This window comes from Agrilus planipennis, unplaced genomic scaffold (assembly GCF_000699045.2).
Source record: "Agrilus planipennis isolate EAB-ADULT unplaced genomic scaffold, Apla_2.0 scaffold89, whole genome shotgun sequence".
Classification (NCBI taxonomy): domain Eukaryota; kingdom Metazoa; phylum Arthropoda; class Insecta; order Coleoptera; family Buprestidae; genus Agrilus; species Agrilus planipennis.
In genome coordinates, this window is record NW_020439079.1 from 373,686 (window position 1) to 391,689 (window position 18,004).

An 18,004-nucleotide genomic window follows, 5' to 3' on the forward strand; every position below is an offset into this window, starting at 1 on the left:
GACAAAGTAAACGAAGTATAGTTGTCTGCATTAATTAGCAAGAAATTCGAATTAAATGTTGTTTTTATTAATTAATATATGGTATTTTTACAATAGATTGTTCTAAGTATCCTTTTTGTAGCAATGGCAGTGCTTCGTATCTGCGTTCGGAAATTCAAATTTTTTTTTAACAGACCCCGTATATTAATAGTAAACAGCTTTAACCCGTCATCTTTTAATCCTTAAATACGGTAACGTATAGAGATATCCGTATAATTCTGTCCAAAAGCTAAATTTCTTTAGAAAACCAAGCTAGAGCTAGTTTTTGTTTTTTTAAGTGAAATGTACAAGGTTTCATTTGGTGTTAAATGACCCATTAACAAATACGTTGCAATTTTTGCAGTCATCCCTCGGACAATAATAACAATTTGACATAAAACTGTACATAACAAATTATTATTTAAAAAATTTTATGGCGGTCATGACCTTACATTAATGTACATTCTTCTTCAAATTGACACATTCCCATCAAGAGTTACGATAAAGTGTAATCAAATTATTTTAAGAGCAACTCTGCTGGCACCATCTCTGTACAGTTTTACAGTAACTGGCACTTCCGAGAGATAAAAAATAAAAAACGTTTTCTTAATGTAAAGCATCGCCTTGCACAATGCAATTAAATGCTTTTGAAGGGTGTCGCGTCAATGTCGCTTGAGGAGATAGTAAAAGAGACATAATGGCAAAGCCAAAGCGGAACAAGCATGAGAGGGTGAGAAATTTCAATCTTTATAACGATGTTTAAATTACATTTGGCGTACACCCGATATTCTGATTCCGTATTTTTCAGAGGCCAAACGATAATTATTTTCACGTCACGTAGTTAAAGGTAACCCTGCGGAAATTTTACCACGGATTAAACGAGATGAACGACGAAACGTTGATTTTGACGTGGTAAGCCCCAAACGAACTGGTGTGTGACAACATAATTAAGGAAGGTAAAACGGTGTGCTTTATTTTTAACCTTATTACTCTCTTCGATACTTATATAGGTACATACGTACAGTAACTATATAAACTTTTGAAATAAGAAATATTAACTTCATGTAACACGTTTTAGCATTGTCATTAGCAGAAGCTTCATCATCATAAGGTCGTCAGTTCTAAGACTTGTTATTCACGCACTTCCACTCTTTCTTATCTTGAACTAATCTTCGCATTTCCCTAAAACTAGAACATCCCATATCCTTAATTATTTACGAACAGTAATCTAATCTAAGTCTACCGCTACTCCTCTTAACTCCTGTTTCTGCCTTTAATATGCTTTTAAGTTTTTTTTTTCATGCCTTAAGAGGTGCCCTACTAACCTATCTCGCCTATTTCTTATTGACTTCCATAGAGTTTTCTGTTCTCCTATTCTTTCTAATACCACTTCATTTCTAACCTTCTCTAGCCACAGTATCTTCATCATTCGCCTATAACACCACATTTCGAACGCTTCTAACCTTTTCTTTTCCGCCGCGCCCACAGTCCATGTTTCGCACCCATACAGCGCCGCACTCCCAACACACCTTTACAAACCTTTCGAATTTCTAAATTAACCGTTCGTGAGCATAGAAGTGACTTCTTTTTATTCAAGGCGACTCAGCCTAACCTAACCTCTGCTTTATATCCCTACTACTCCTTCTGTCCTGACATATCTGACTTCCTAGATACCCAAAAAATCAGTCACTTCTTTTAATGTTTCGTCTCCTATCTTTATATTCGCTTTTTTCTTCTCTAGCATACCAGTATTTTTGTTTTACTTTTATTATTTTCATACAATACTGTTTTTTCCATTTTGTTTAAAGCTTTTGCCCCTGTATATCTATCCCTACAGTTGTACTGCCAGAAGCTTATATGGAGTAAAAATAAATGAAGGTCTCGGAAACTTTGACCGTTTTTATAGCTTTCTGACATTTAAAAATTCTTATAATCAGTTTAATATTTCTCGCAGCTTTTTCATACGTCATCAATAAACAATCCGCGTGGAATGATGAAAAAAGTTGCTTCATAAAGTGCATAATCTTGTAATCTTTTTTATTTCTACATTATTTAGTTCAGTAAACAGTAAGATAGTCACTGTGTTACGAGTTTATCTACGCCTTAAGTGATAAAATACAATGAAAAGTTGCCGAATTTTCACAGAATTGCTTTTCGAATAGCTTCTAAAGCGATATAAAGTAGAAGAACTACATTTTATGGCAGGATTCAGGCACGGGCTTGAATTTTTATTTTAACAGGAAGTAGGTCACAGTCTTGAGACGTTAATAAAGAAATACAAACAGAGCTGAACATGAATGCGATTTGTGTGTATGCAACCCAAGATACTTAGTGACAAAGAAGACCATATTTTCTAGACGTCACATTCTGGATCATTTCAGAACATGGCCAGTCTCTATGAATAGTTGCCGCGAGGTCGGAAGGGTTAGTTAGTACAAGTTGGAAGCGAAGTAGAAAGAGATGAGAAGAAGCGACAATGTATGCGATATAATATTGAATTAATAATAGTAGTGCTAATTAGAAAGCAAATAATTAAATAAATTTAGTAATAGTGAAAAAGTTGTTTGCTTACGTGACATTAATTTATATGATTTAAACGAAGTACGACTCTCTTTACCAAAAGATGTTACTACTTAAAATAAAATAGTCCGTAACAATAATAATATATAGGTACATATAAGTATAGGGGCACATAATTGAGTGCTTTTTTTTATGATTCTTCTTTTCTGGAAATTAACAAACTCAAAAATTATAGAATGATCAAATAGTTCACAATTGTTAAATTTATTCAAATACTACCCCAATACACTATTGGTTAAGTTATATACTGTGAGCATAATTAAGTGATGTAATAATACACTTGAAAAAAACCCAGCTGGTAAAACAGTTAGTGTAGTTTTCAATTTATAGAGTGAAACATTTATAAGCTTGCACCTATAACATTTCCAACCGGATTCTTTTATTTTGAAGTCCTTAAAAAAATCGATTTTACTTTCAAGGGGGACGTACACGTTTTGATTGCAAATTCATAGATGCAAAGTCATCTTTCTAATGGGGAAAATAAGTGAAGCATCATTTTAAGAACATGCTAACATTTTTTAATGAGGAAACGTAGGTGGAATTAAGTAAAAAACGTTTTTAAAGGAGCTTTAATTGATGAAATGTTTAAATTGCAAGCCGTTCACTTCCAGGCAGTAGTGAAATCACGATTATTTCAGGGGTTATTTATGAAGGTTCCGTTTGTAGATAATACTGATTTAATAGTCCCGAAAGAATAAACTGTTAAGTCTGGCAGTCATGGAGGTCATTCAATGGAACCGCTTCTACCAATTTAGTATTCGGGAAAATCTCAACTCAGAAATTCACGTACCTACACTAACTGTATAGTGTGACAGAGCGTCATCCAAAAACAATTTCAAGAATATTCACGAAGCGAGGGTAGATTAAGTCTTCAAGGAAACTTAGTAAGGTTTACCCATTATATTATTCATTAGAAAAAATGGACCAACAATACTGTTTCTCGAAATTCCACTCCAAGCATTTAACTTTTCTGGAGACTGCGAATGGTGTTTTCTCATAATTTCATGATTATTTCACTATTTCTTCCCCTAGTCCTAATGGGAACAAAAGAATCAAGGCAAAAAGAAGGTGATAATGTCTTATTGATACACAGAAAATAACTATGTAGTTTAAATGGTTATTTTTAGAAACGTCGTTCATTCTTTACCAAATTGACATTATATACGACGATGTGAATCATCTTTTAAGATGCTGTAAACATCTAGATGACATTTCTGAAGTAGAATCTAATTTTCTGATGCTTGATGAAAAATTCAATGCAACCTCTGCATCCTTGTTAGTAGTAACAGTAAATGTCATCGTCTTTCGTGTTTTTTGAATTGAGATATCAAATTTCGTACGTGGACGTAGCTGAGGTTCTTATCGGGATGTCTACGATTAAAAATTTTCGTGGAGCATTTCATTGTTCTTAAAATTGAAACTGATGGTTTTTCTTCTCTCCGCAATGCAGTAAACTATGATGATTTGGAAGGTTTGTTTCAAAATTAGTCAACAATAACTAATTAACAGCCAACACTTTCTAGATAATTGTAATTATAAAAGGAAATAATGACCGACAACACTAATAATGTGCTAATGTGCAACATAATGGCCTATTAATGGCAACATCTAAAAGGGGATAATGGCCAACAACGCCAACAATGCGCTAAAAATTCAAAATCGTAATGATCGACAATGATAACAATTATGAAAGTTATGGTTAGCAACAATGTAAAATTGGAACAAATATTCCCTAGAAAATACCACAAATGGCGCGGTAAACGCCATCTGTAATACGATGCTACATTTTAGGATTACGTATGCTCCAACAAGGTCCATTTAAATATATGGATATCTACTTGTTGAAACTAATCCCGGCGTAGCTAACCTCAACGTGATAGGCACGTTACGATAATCGAATAAAATAATTCCAAGTGGTCTGTGTTCTGTCGGAGCTGCCTGCGACGCGCTGATGAGATCCAAAAAGATCGAAATAGCGATCCGCGTCTGGCAGTTTAAATAGAATACAGACCACTTCGAATTATTTTATTAAACATTCCGTACTTGTTGACATAAAATTACCTTTCCAGAACTTTGATTACCAACTCTCTCAAAGTCCCTTTTTTCAAATGCTGGCATGTTTGTTAAAAGAATTTAAATACCTGTAAAATGATAAACTTTGCGCTTTATTTAAGATAAGATAAGAAGAAGCCGTTGCCGTCACCATTAGAAGAATGACCTTACATTCATACATTTATAATCAAAAGATGTCCTCTTGAAGGTAAAATCGACCCGTTTCGAAATTTTCCAAAAAAAAAAAGAATTGCGGTTGAAAATTTTTCAGGTGGAATGCGTCACCGTGTATTTTTGAAAAGTTTACATTTATATTTTATTTATAAAAATGTGTAAGTAAGACGTTAACTCAACACTATAATAAAATTTAAGTGACAAACGAATTCACACGTTCATTTATTTTAATGATAAAAATAAAAGTTGGCTATTCAGAAATGCACGAAAATTAAGTGACAGAATGTTGTTTTCACAATTGAAAACGTGGAAGAATAGGAAAAAAAGGAATATAAATTCCCTGGAGACGAATGAAAGAAAATCGTGACAGTTTTATTCACACGTGCGTATTAGATACTGCATAGAACTGATTTCTTTCCTTAAAGTTGCAAACGCGTTCAGAATTTAAATATACCTACACTACATTGTTAAAGGCCGCTATGGCCCGCCGTTTTACTATTCAATAGCATAGCATAAATTCTACCAAAAATAAATTAGTGATCATATACTTAAACAGAGAAATAAAATATAATTTCCTATAATAATATATGCTTGTAGGCTTTCACGGCAGGAGTCTGTACGATGAAGATTTTCCGGACTAACAAGCCGTGGTCTAGTGGAATTTTTATTTCTTCCAGACGTTTCGTTCGAAACTGCGCCGGATATTTTCAATGGAAACGGAAGTGGTTGCTTCGTAGTAATCGTCTCACACGAGAAGATTGACTCAGACAAAGTAGAAATGGAGAGATTTAGTCAATAGCGTAGTATTTATATATTCCAGAAATAAGAAAAACGAGAAAGCTATTTCACCAGGTAATTGTCTTACGCCCCTTTGGTAGAAAGGCTCTATGATAAAATGTACTCATATCATGGAGTAGAAATTAAACTATTAATTTACTGTGATAAATAGAGCGTCCATCTGCATAAGTCCAAATCGCTTCTTCCATTTAATGATCGTTAGTATTCAAAAGACGTATAATATGTAAGACATTCGAGGAACACGTTCGACTATTCTGATAACGTGGTGACAGTTTTAGGGGCAACGTAATTCCATGAACAAGCATAAATTAGCGAGAAGCGAGACCTGCTCCAAGCACAAACTTGCGAAATAATTAGGGAAGTGAACTCACACACGTACACGTTTACAAACGCGTATACGATTCTGAATGTTACACAGCCGACCATTGTGGTCGTTGGAAAGGGACAGGATGTTCCAGAAACGTTCTGTTCTCTGCATTAACGTAAATTGTGCTAGATATTCTACCAGCTGAGCCTTTAACTGCAACGTTTTAGAGTATCCAAATCAGTTAACTAGGAAACTAGGTTAGTCATAAGCACGAAGATTAACGAGCCAGTGACAAATGTCAAATTGGATGGGTTTAAAGGGCAAAAGAGGACATTGTTAAGCAGTGACTTCTTAATGGAATTGTTATACGATAGTAATTTATCATGTGGTCCTATTTTGGCTTCAGAAACACAATAGACACAATAAATTACGTGCCCGAATAGAATTTTGCTTATTGTATTGTGCTAATGTAATCTCACCCAAAATGGATAACATCCTATTAGGGAAAATTATACATGACTTAAACCAGGTAGCTGTGGGATAAAAGTGAAAAGGATACGTCTGTGTTTATCCTATTTTTGTCTGGTGAACAGAATACACGGACGGTAAAGGATCTTGATTAATAAGTGAGTTTGTTTAGTTTTTAAAGAAGTGACTGGTCCGACCAAAACTCTACCTGAAAAGTGATTTTCTTCTTCCAGTCAGATTATGCTTTTAACTATCTGTGTTCTCGGAAAGCGCTCAGGAAGTCTGGAAGAAACTGTCAAAGGAGTAGATCAACCGACCTCATGTATGGAGCGGATACATATTTATGAGGACAAGGGATAAGAAGATTGAGGAAATTTGGATTTCTGTAGGTTTTTGTTTCAATAAACTAAAGGACTTTTACTACCCACTTATTATTTTTCTACCCTTTTTTATTTGATCAAGTTAATGTTGCTTTTAATACCTATTTATGTGGAAAATACTCTAAGCTGTAAAAGAAGTTATGAAGAGACCAACAACCTGCTGTTGTGTTTCCACAATGTTCTCAATAGTTATACCTTAGCTTCCTATTGTCACATATTCAAACACCTTTTCGCAAAATTAGTATTTTTATTTAGCCATATGCTGTCTAATTAAAAGTTCTATTGTTAATTAGTTAATAATTCACCACTATATAAACACCTTGTCAGTTCTTCTTCGCTTTCTATCGCCTTGAACTCACTGACTCATACTAACTCCACTCGATCGCGCGACAACTATTTATAGAGGCTGGCCGTGTTCCAGAATGTAACAATATATGCTGTCTAGAAACCTGGTCTTCTTTGCCACTATGTATGTTGGGTAGCCTACATACCTGTGACACTATTATCTTCCTTAAATTAATTACCAGCTTTTCAGCCATCTTCGGTTGTGTTCTGTAGGTATATCTTCGAGTCCTCCTGAAGTTTTAATGAGTAGTTTTCTTATAAGTATTGTACTTATGTTGAATGATTCAAGAAACACTGCTGAATTCAAATGTGCAAAATACAAAATTGCGTTCATAAAAGGAAGTTGGTGTGTGGATTTAGAAATCGATTCGATTTAATTAAATGTAGGTTACACCATTCGAAGGAACATAAAAATAGCTAAACTAACCCGTAGGCAGGGGTGCACATAGTCGCCGCAACGTACCAACAAGTAATTTCGTTCTAGTTGTGTTCTGAAAAAGTCAGAATACATTTTTACGAGTTGATTTATTGTCGATATACAGCATTATAGAAAAATCAGAAATAAGTTCTGAAAACTTCTGTCATAAAAATGCGGAACCAGATGCAGAAGTGGATGCTAGAAATTATGTGGAAGTTCTTCAATTGCGAAACCGAAACAGAAATTCTGAAATTAGCCCTTTCTTTTTTACTACATTAATATAAATAACATCTTGACAGGTACTCCGGAAGAATTAAAGGAAAAGGAGGTACATGAAAAAGAAGTAGAGTGAATCACCTCACACCACTCAGTGGTACACATAAACATGAGGGTAGCGACCCTACCGATGCCGCATTTCTATTACACCGTCCATATGTGACCACCATGCCCGCATATTCTGCTACATTGGTTTTTTGTTGATATTTCCACACTCAACTTATTATTGTATTTTGTGGTTATACTTCGCCAATCGAACGCTAACGGTGGAGATTATTACTAATCATTACGTGCAATTGACTTGTCTGCGTATCAACTGTTGCGAAGGTCACGAATAGGTATGTGTGTTTCGTCGAAAACCGATAAGTTAAAGCGTTGACTGTTCTCAATCATTGACGGTTCGTTAAGTAGGTTATTTTTTTGTATATAATTTTTACATCCTCTAAATTGTGGTGCTACCACGTGGTGCACTTTAGAGTGCCTCCAGATGCTACATTTCAAATATTCCGGTATACTGATCAGACTAGTGTATTTCAATCCATTACTTGTATTTACCTCACGGTCAGTGATGAAGTTTGTGCTTCTCATTTCGGAACGAATACTGAGTTGCCTATTTCCGTTCATTTACTAATTGCAAACGCTTAATTAAGATAGAACAATGTACCTGTATGGGTACACATGGGATGAAGGTTTTTAGTATTTACCAACAAACCGAACCAATCATGCACCGGAAATTTGACTTTTATTTTCAGAAAATGAACACATTAGACATTTTAACATCATACTGCTTTATGAAATTTAAAAGCAGCTGATGAGGCAATTAAGTACTACTATGTTTTTAACATTTATTCTTAATTATCATAAAATAGAAATGAGTTTGTTTGAATTGCATTCATGTTTTACTTTCCTTTCCGATGACAATACATCTGGAGGTGTTCTAAATGAAAATAAAATACAGGAGGTTTTAGTGCAAAAAGTGTGTTTCTGAATTGATTCTGTTTCTCTTTTAGTAAACAATAAAAATAAGCAAACTGATCCTTTACTTAAGAACAATTTCTGTGATGCCCTTTATGTAAGAAAGAAAAGAATGGCAATTAAAAAAAAACAATTTTAGAAGATGTTTATATATGTTATGAACAAAACAGATAAAAATACTGAATTTTCGGAATATTGAATAAAATAATTCGAAGTGGTCTGTATTCTGTCGAAACTGCCAGACGCGGATCGCGATTTCGATCTTTTTGGATCTCATCAGCGCGTCGCAGGCAGCTCCGACAGAACACAGACCAACTTTTACCTGCTGTCTTAACAGCGCGTTTTAGAAAATACCACAAATGGCGCGGTAAACGCCATCTGTAGTACGATGCTACATTTTAGGATTACGTATGCTCCAACAAGGTCCATTTAAATATATGGATATCTACTTGCTATTTAAATTATTTTATTAGATTATGGTAACGTGCCTATCACGTTGAGGTTAGCTACGCCGGGATCCGTTTCAGCATATATTGAAATGGACCTTGTTGGAGCATACGTAATCCTAAAATGTAGCATCGTACTACAGATGGCGTTTACAGCGCCATTTGTGGTATTTTCTTTCGGAATATTATTCGTCATTAGGTAAATCATTAAATCGATCTTAAAATACCTATACTGTAGAATTTAGAAATTTGGTTTATAAGTAACAACATTGTCGAGGCAATAAATAATATAATCTTATAAATATCTTTCACTGTTTCTTGTTTTATTTTCAATAATTTTGTTATTGAGTAAATATCGTTTGAGCAAGATTACTTAATTAGACTTAATAATTAAAATCACACTCAAGCAGACATGGCAAAGTTAAATTAATTAAATATATATAAGTAAACTTGTACCAACTAAGTATGTTCTCAATATACGACGATTATAGCGTCTTTGAACTGACATTGGATTGTAATTAAATTCACTCAGTTTGTTGTTACATGTTTGACTTTCGAACTGTTCAATTAATAACTGGGGATGACGTGGTTATTAATAAATTAAGGGGATGCTCGGAGTTTAGCAAATACATGAGGGAGTACCAATGGAATTATAAAATTCTGGTTTAAGTAAATAATTGAATAGAGAGACTGCACCAATTATTTCTTACACCATAGTATAACGCTTGAGGCATACAAGTAGTAAAAGTTCTCCAGAGGAATTATCTACTATAATAAAACCGACCAAGTGCGAGTCGAACTCGCGCACGAAGGGTTCCGTCCCATTATCTATAAAAACGGCAAAAAGTTAGAGATAGCTTTAAATAAAATAGAAGCGGTATTGACAAGACAGTACTGTATGAACATAAATAAAAGTAAAACTAAAATACTGGTATTCAAGGGAAGAAAAAGTACGGAAAGAGCGAATATAAAGATAGGAGATGAAAAATTCGAAGATGTGACCGATTTTAGGTATCTAGGAAGCCAGATAAGTCAGGACAGAAGGAGTAGTATAGATATAAAGGAGAGGATAGCGCACGGTCGAGTCGCCTCTAATAAAAAGGAATCACATCTATGCTCCTGAACGGTTAGTTTAGAAATTCGAAAAAGGTTGTTAATGGTGTTTGTTTGGAGCACGGCGGTGTACGGGTGCGAAACATGGACAGTGGACGCGGCGCAAAAGAAAAGGTTAGAAGCGTTCGAAATGTGGTGTTACAGACGAATGATGAGGATACCATGGATACAGAAGGTTAGAAATGAAGAGGTATTAGAAAGAGTAGGAGGACAGAGGACTCTATGGAAGTCATTAAGAAATAGGCGAAATAGGTTAGTAGGACACCTTGTCAGGCATGAAAGTCTAATCAGAGACATATTAGAGGCTGAAACGGAAGTTAGAAGAGGTAGAGGTAGACCTAGATTAGATTACTGCTCGCAGATAGTTAAGGATATGGGTTGTTCTAGTTTAAGGGAAATGTGAAGTTTAGCTCAGGATAAGGAGGTACGTGTCCAACCAGTCTTAGGACTGACGACTTTATGATGATGATGATGATGATGATGATGATGATGTTTTGTATGGGAGCCCCACTTAAATATTTATTTTATTCTGTTTTAGTATTTGTTGTTAAAGCGGTAACAGAAATACATCATCCGTAAACATTTCAACTGTCAAGTATCACGGTTCATGAAATACATACAGTCTGGTGACAGACGGACGGACGGAGCGGAGCCTTAGTAATAGGATTCCGTTTTACCCTTTGGGTACGGAAACCGTAAAGAAGACTTAATGGTAGTATGTTTAAAGTCCGCAGATATGTTGACTTTTAAGGTTATGTACCTCAAAAAAGAAAAAGGAACCTTTTAAGATCACTTCGTTGTCCGTCAAAATCTTTTTTATTAGAAACGCGTGGAGGTATCAACTTCAAATTAATATCAAATACTCAGATCTGTAATGCCTCGGAGCTATAAAAAAACCAAACTTCTAAGTCAAGCACTGCAAATGCTAAGTGTGTTACATTGTCACACATTTACGCGTTTTTTCGATGTAGTCATTTTAAACGCACTTCAAGGTGTGACATTTTAAAACACGCTAAAGTGTGATTATGTAACACGCAGTAAATGTGTTTTGTTAACACGTGTTTGGTATAAAATAGGAACTTTGGAAGCGTGTTATAATTTGTACAGACACGTATAACACGTGTTGAGGAAACACGTTTTATAAAACGTGGAAAATTACTTTAAATATAAATTAATAAAAATTACTGTAAAATAGTACGTATTCATTAATTTTCAATTATAAACCTAAGGTTGTAATTTTTGGTACATCCTACCAACCAAATAGCATAGTACTATTGGAATGCAATGAATATGATAATGCCAATGTTCGGGGAAATTGAAAATATATATATTTATAATAATAGAAACCCGAGATAAAAATTTTCAGTCTCTCAGAGTCTCTGAAAGCGAGACTCGAGTCTCTGTGGTGTCGCTGAGAGAGACTGTCAAAAAAACTTTAGCGTTTCTGAACGAGAGACTCGAGTCGCTCATAGAGAGATCCTCATTCTGCGTCCAGTCTCTGAACGAGAGACTCGAGTCTTTCATAGAAAGATCCTGATTTTTCGTCCAGTCTGTAAAAAATATTTTATAAAATTATATGACGATTTATTACTTTATTTATTACACGATTTTGATAAAACTTATTCTTCGATAAAATGCTTAAGAAGTTTTCGGACCATTTCATTTGGGTCGTTTCTCGTCAAATCCGTAATAAATTCAAGATCTGCCAATGAGATCCAAATATTAGACCCTTTGATAAATTCTACCTGAAATTAAAATTAAAAAAGATATATTTCCCAATATGTTAACGTAGTTAAAATACCAGATTTACTTCCTTTCGTCGAAGGGTTCTGAAATTCGATATTCCAATGTATTAGTATGTTATACAATGTTTTAGTAACAATTTGAATAATACTTACCGCTTAAGCATAATATTCTTCCTTCATGAGTTTTATTATCTTTCCAGAGAACATCCACAATATCATTCACATCGTAAGTTCCTTTCTCCGCAAATATCCTCTTCTTTAGATAGAGCTTTCCTGTGTTCCAGGCCAAAAAATTAAAACATATTTGTTCGACATTGTGTAACAACTAGAAACACTGTTTGATCACAACACTCTCGAACGAAGATTCGAAACGAACTAATGTGTACCCAGAATGCATTTTTACTCGGACTAAAAGTTTTGTTCTGGGTAAGTCAAAACACATGTCGCGAAAAGGTTTTATAATGGGAAATTCGGATGTTTATTGCTATGAATAAATTTTTCCTTAAGACGTAAGCCTTAAAAACTAAGAAAACGTCAAAATGATAAGAAAAGTCCAATAGGATGTGTGCGTGCTCCTTTTTATTGTTTAAAAAGTGCTGCTGTTTTTGACTGTATTTTATTTAACAAAAGCGTCTACACTGGTTGGAACAGAAGATTCAAATGACTAAAAGTCTTACAAATTCTTATACGTAGATTCATCCATTTTACGAATGTCGGCCGCTACTACCGACAAACAAGTTTTTATAGGCGGCGCAATACTTGAAAGCGGATGCCGACAATCGCTTAACACACGTGCAAATAATATACACATATAATATAGGTAAAAAAAGGTAATGATTTTAGGAAAGAAAAATATAACTATCCTGTAATAGAAATATTTGGACATTCAACATATTTCCCAGTCTTTCTACAAGACTCGAGTCTCTCAATTTTTCAGTTTTAGCCATTCAGTCTCTCTGTGAAAGACTCGAATCTCTGAATTAACAATTTTATCGTTCGAGTCTCTCATACAGAGACTGTAAGAGATCCATAAAAACACCTAGGCAATAACTGAGAGATTGTGAAAGACTGTGAGAGACGCTCTCAGAGGCGCTGAAAGACTGAAAATTTTAGTCTAGGAAAGTTACTTTTGGTTTCATTGTATACAACTGAAAATTGTAATTCAAAATTAAATGCATATAAAATTAGTAGTATTAGTATTTTTGAATAATGAAAAATCTGTAATTGATGTTGAAACATTAAATTTCCCACATGAATTATCTTTTTGATTACATGGACATTAAATATGTACCATTTCTGAATCATCAGCAAATAGAGTTATACTAATGATATATTTAGTTTTGAAAACTTGGTTATTTATATGTATTTTTAATGTACAAGTTCAATTATATCGTTTTAAACCTATCTTACTTGTATGAATATTTTACAATTACCCCTCCTATAAAATAGCTATTATAATATATACATATGAGATTTACTGTGTATTGCAATTAGATTTTTCATGTGCAACACGTGTTATTTTATGAATTTTATAATCTTCTAACGCGTGGAATACTTTGAAGTGTGTTAAATACTATTACACGTATCGCTGTAGCACGTTTTCTTAAAATATGTGTGTTGCTCTTACGGAGTTCGAAAAGTGTGTTATACATTCAACACAGATTTCTAAATATTACATGTGTTGAAGTAACATACGAACACGCTTATTTATAGTAATTTAACGCACTAAGAACAAGTTACACGTTCATGTGAGTTACAGTAACACGTGTCTGTATGTCGAATAACACACTTAGCATTTGCAGTGAGGGCGGTCTTTTTTCTTATAACAATTACGCTTGCAGATGTTTAGTGACTTTCATGATCTATGTTCCAAGAACTCAATAAAATGGGAAGTAGGTATATTATCCGCATATGACACAGTCACGTTTGTCTTTGCTCATGCATGTATTAAAAAAACAGAATTAACCGTTTGATATTATGAATCGTACCTACATCTGTTCGTAAACAACACAAGGGTAATGGTAATCGCCTTTGTCTAAACTAGGACAAATGCATAAAATAATACTGAAAAGCATTTTTCACTAGTAATTGTGAATTCAACTCGCATGTTCTACGTATTTTTCTTTCAAAACAGAACGTGGTGTACATTGCTTATCTCGTTACGTATCTGAAGTCAGAGTGGCAAGGGATTTCTGTAATCCCTATAAATGATTTATCTAAAATGGTAGATTTAAAAGTCAACCAAGTCAGTAACAACTCCAGAGTGTATTACAGGAGAGATTGCTCGTTATTATTACATACGTATAAGGATATTACTTTGCGAAAGTAACGTTAAACAACAAAAAAATGGCGATTATTATCAACAAAAGACTTCCCACAATAAGTGAACTCTTTTAAGGTTTTTAAAAAATACATTGTTTTGTGGTTATTGCTTTGCGACATCACATTAAACCACATCAATAAATTCAGTATATTCACCGCTAGTATACTATCATACTCATTCTTGTACCTACTGGAATGGTTTCAACTTAGAAATTTATTTTAACTTTTTTTGTTAGTTGTTTTACAGATTTAATTTTTCCATCATTTCATTTCTAGGATTCGAATAGATCTAATTGTCTGCATGCTTCTTCCTACTAGCAGCTAAAATGCAGCAATGATTCGTGAAATATTACTATAATAATTACTGCTCTAGAATTTGCCTAACATCTCTACGGAAACCGCAAAAAAAATTGTATGAGGGAAGGCGGATCTGCAAACGAACCAGTGACCCATCGAATACCCATTAGAGCATACCGCTAGGCAGATATCTATCTTCCCTCTTAAGACAATATTCTACAACTAGCTGACAATTGAAACGTCTGATTAAATGATGGAAGGATTCCTAGTATAACTTTCGGTATCCATGATGTCTTCCTTTATCAGGGCCTTTTTACCAGGCAACCAAATAAGTTCGTACATTTTTTGTATACTACACAATTTGTGATTGTTTATTACGTGTCACCTGCTTCTTTCATCGGATACATACCCATTTAGTGACAAATGTTAAATTCCTGGCCTTAATTGAAAATGAGAAGAAATACTATTTTAATTAGAGGCAATTTGATACCAAAGCTGCAGTGGCTGTTCGAAAAGTACCTTTTGAACAGTGCTGAAGTGGTTCAAAGAATTTTCCCAGGGAGATCTCGGCTTGGCCGATGAAGCACAGTTTTGGAGACCAAAGATCATTAATAACGAGGATGTTCAACAAGTTGTAGAAACACATTCCAATATAACGTACCTAGAGTTTGCAAAAAAGTTCAATATGAATGATGAAGCCATTCGTTTGCCCCTTCATCAGCTAGGAAAGACGTGAAAGTTGAGCAAATGGATTCTATATGAATTGTCAAAAGATGACAAATTAAATCGTCTTCCCATTTGTTCGGCAAACATTTCACGCAACGGTAGGTAATGAACCATTTCTTGATTGGTGTTAACTTGCGATAAAAAGTGGCTATTGTACTCAAATTCTATGTGTTCGTATTTTGTTTGTCGCCTTCTGATTCAATTATACTTGTTCAATAAAACGGCAGTACTCTGTAGGTTAGAATTTATTTAGGGAAAAATAAAATGTGCAGATTTGACGGTGAATACAATTGGACTGACTGATGACTACTTCTACATAGTTATATGTGTTAAACATTCTGCTTATATTAGACTAAACAAAATGTATCGTTTGGTATGACTAATAATTATAAAACAACCTCAAGCTGAAATGTCTGAAAAAATAATCGTAAGAATAACAAACAACAGCGAGAACAGTGCTGTTCAGATCTTGTTAATATAAATGCGAACCATTGTTACATATTAAACTTAAATCTTAAATACCCATATACTGTGTGTTCACAAACTCTCAACAATACTCACACTTCTAAAGCTTCCTTACATTCAAACGAAACTTTATTGCATGCTTGGTGGACATCAACCGGAGTTTTCCATTATGAGTTTTTGAAAATGAGTCACTTCTAGTTTGTATTGTGAACACCGTCAACGAGTACAAGAAGCGTTCATCCAAAAACAGCCTTCCTTGATCAATCAAACTTAGTGGAAAAGAACTGGGAAAATGTTTCTGAACTTAGCTGCGAACTGTTATCACACTCTCTATATTTTACTGACATTTCACCAAGTCATTACCACCATTTTTGTCTCTTGACAATAGTATAAAGCATAGGCAGTTCACCAATTTTTAAATTTAAAATCCCCAAGTAGTTCTATAATACCGGTATCACATTGCCGAAAGTTATTGAGCGTGATGGCAATTACTTCGATGAATAATAAAGTGTAATTGTTTCTTACTAAATATTTACATTTACCATCAGAAACTTCACAAACGTATTTGGTTGCCTAACAAAAATCAGCAATTTTGGCGAACTTTAGTTAGAGTGCAGTATCTCCAACGGTTGTGTACCCCTGCATTAACGTGAAATTCCTACAGTTGTCCCTTGTAATAGAGGACGAAACCTCGAACACTTTTAGTACCACCATAATCAGTCATGAAGATTTCATCAATAAAACTTGTTTAAAATTTGGAAATACAGTTCCTTTTATTTAATTTGTTGATTTTAATTCAAAATAGGATAACCCAAATCCACTTCAGTAGTATCTATAAATATGAATCTGTATCACAATATGTATAACCCTATTAATAAATAGGATAGATCCTATTTATTGATTGTCGCAGTCTCTCTCACAGCTAGCTATCATAGATCACGCTTCTGATTCATTTCATTAATAAATAGTTCACCTATTTCTCATTATTGTGCTAATTCCTAATTTTAAGTTTACACAATACCCTGCGTAGGTGAAAAGCGGTCATCAACATAAGGTCGTCAGTCCTAAGACTGCTTAGATAGGCACCTCCACTCGTTCCTATCCTGAGTTAATCTTCGCATTACCCTAAATTAGAACATCACGCATCCTTAACTATTTGTGAACAGTAATCTAATCTAGGTTTACCTCTACTCCTCTTAACTCCTGTTACTGCTTCTAATATATTTCTTACTAAACCTTCATGCCTAAGAAGGTCTACCACCCTATCTCGCCTATTTTTTATTGACTCTCTAATACCTCTTCATTTCGAACCTTCTCTGTCCACGGGAATCTCATCATTCGCCGGTAACACCACATTTCGAACGCTTCTAACCTTTTCATTTCCACCACGCCCACCGTCCATGTTTCGCACCCGTACAGCGTCGCGCTCCAAATATACACATTTAATGGTGTTTTTCGAATTTCTAATCGTTCGCGAGCATAGATGTGACTCTTTTTTAATGAAAGCGACTCGACCCTGCGGTATCATCTGCTTTATATCCCTATCACTCCTCCCGTCCTGACTTATCTGACCACCTAGATACCTAAAATCAGTCACTTATTCTTCTAATCTTTCAACTCCCATATTTACATTCGCTTTCTCCCTACCTTTTCTTCCCTTTCATACCAGTACTTTTGTGAAGAGCAGTACGTTATATTTATATTTGATCGATATATTTTGTTTTAACTCCATCTCGTTCGCTTATTTAATTTTTATATCCGTTGTAATTGTATTCCGATAACAAGCAAATATTTATTTAGGAATCAGGCGAATTTAATATTATTTCGGGTCGCTGGAATAAGTTCAAATCGTACATGTGGGATTATTTTGAAAACCCATTTCGGATTAAGGAGCAAAAAAGGAGACTTATCGAGAATGAAAAGGAACAAAAGGAATTCTAAGTCGACATTTTAAAGCGCACAATTTCCTCAGTTGGCTGTAGAGAACGCTTTGCATGACCAACTCGATAAAAGCGTTTCAAGTTGGCCGACTAATTCAGAAAATGAAAACCCTCTTGGAAACTTGGAAAGCTACGGATTATTTTTTATTCCCCCCGCTA

General features: G+C 34.5%; 1 protein-coding gene across 1 annotated transcript in view; it reads right to left on the minus strand.

The window, feature by feature from the left end:
• The window catches only part of LOC108734587 (ankyrin repeat and fibronectin type-III domain-containing protein 1), a 375,782-nt gene that overhangs the window by 276,646 nt on the left and 81,132 nt on the right, over positions 1-18,004 (minus strand). The gene's annotated exons all lie outside the window — the stretch shown is intronic.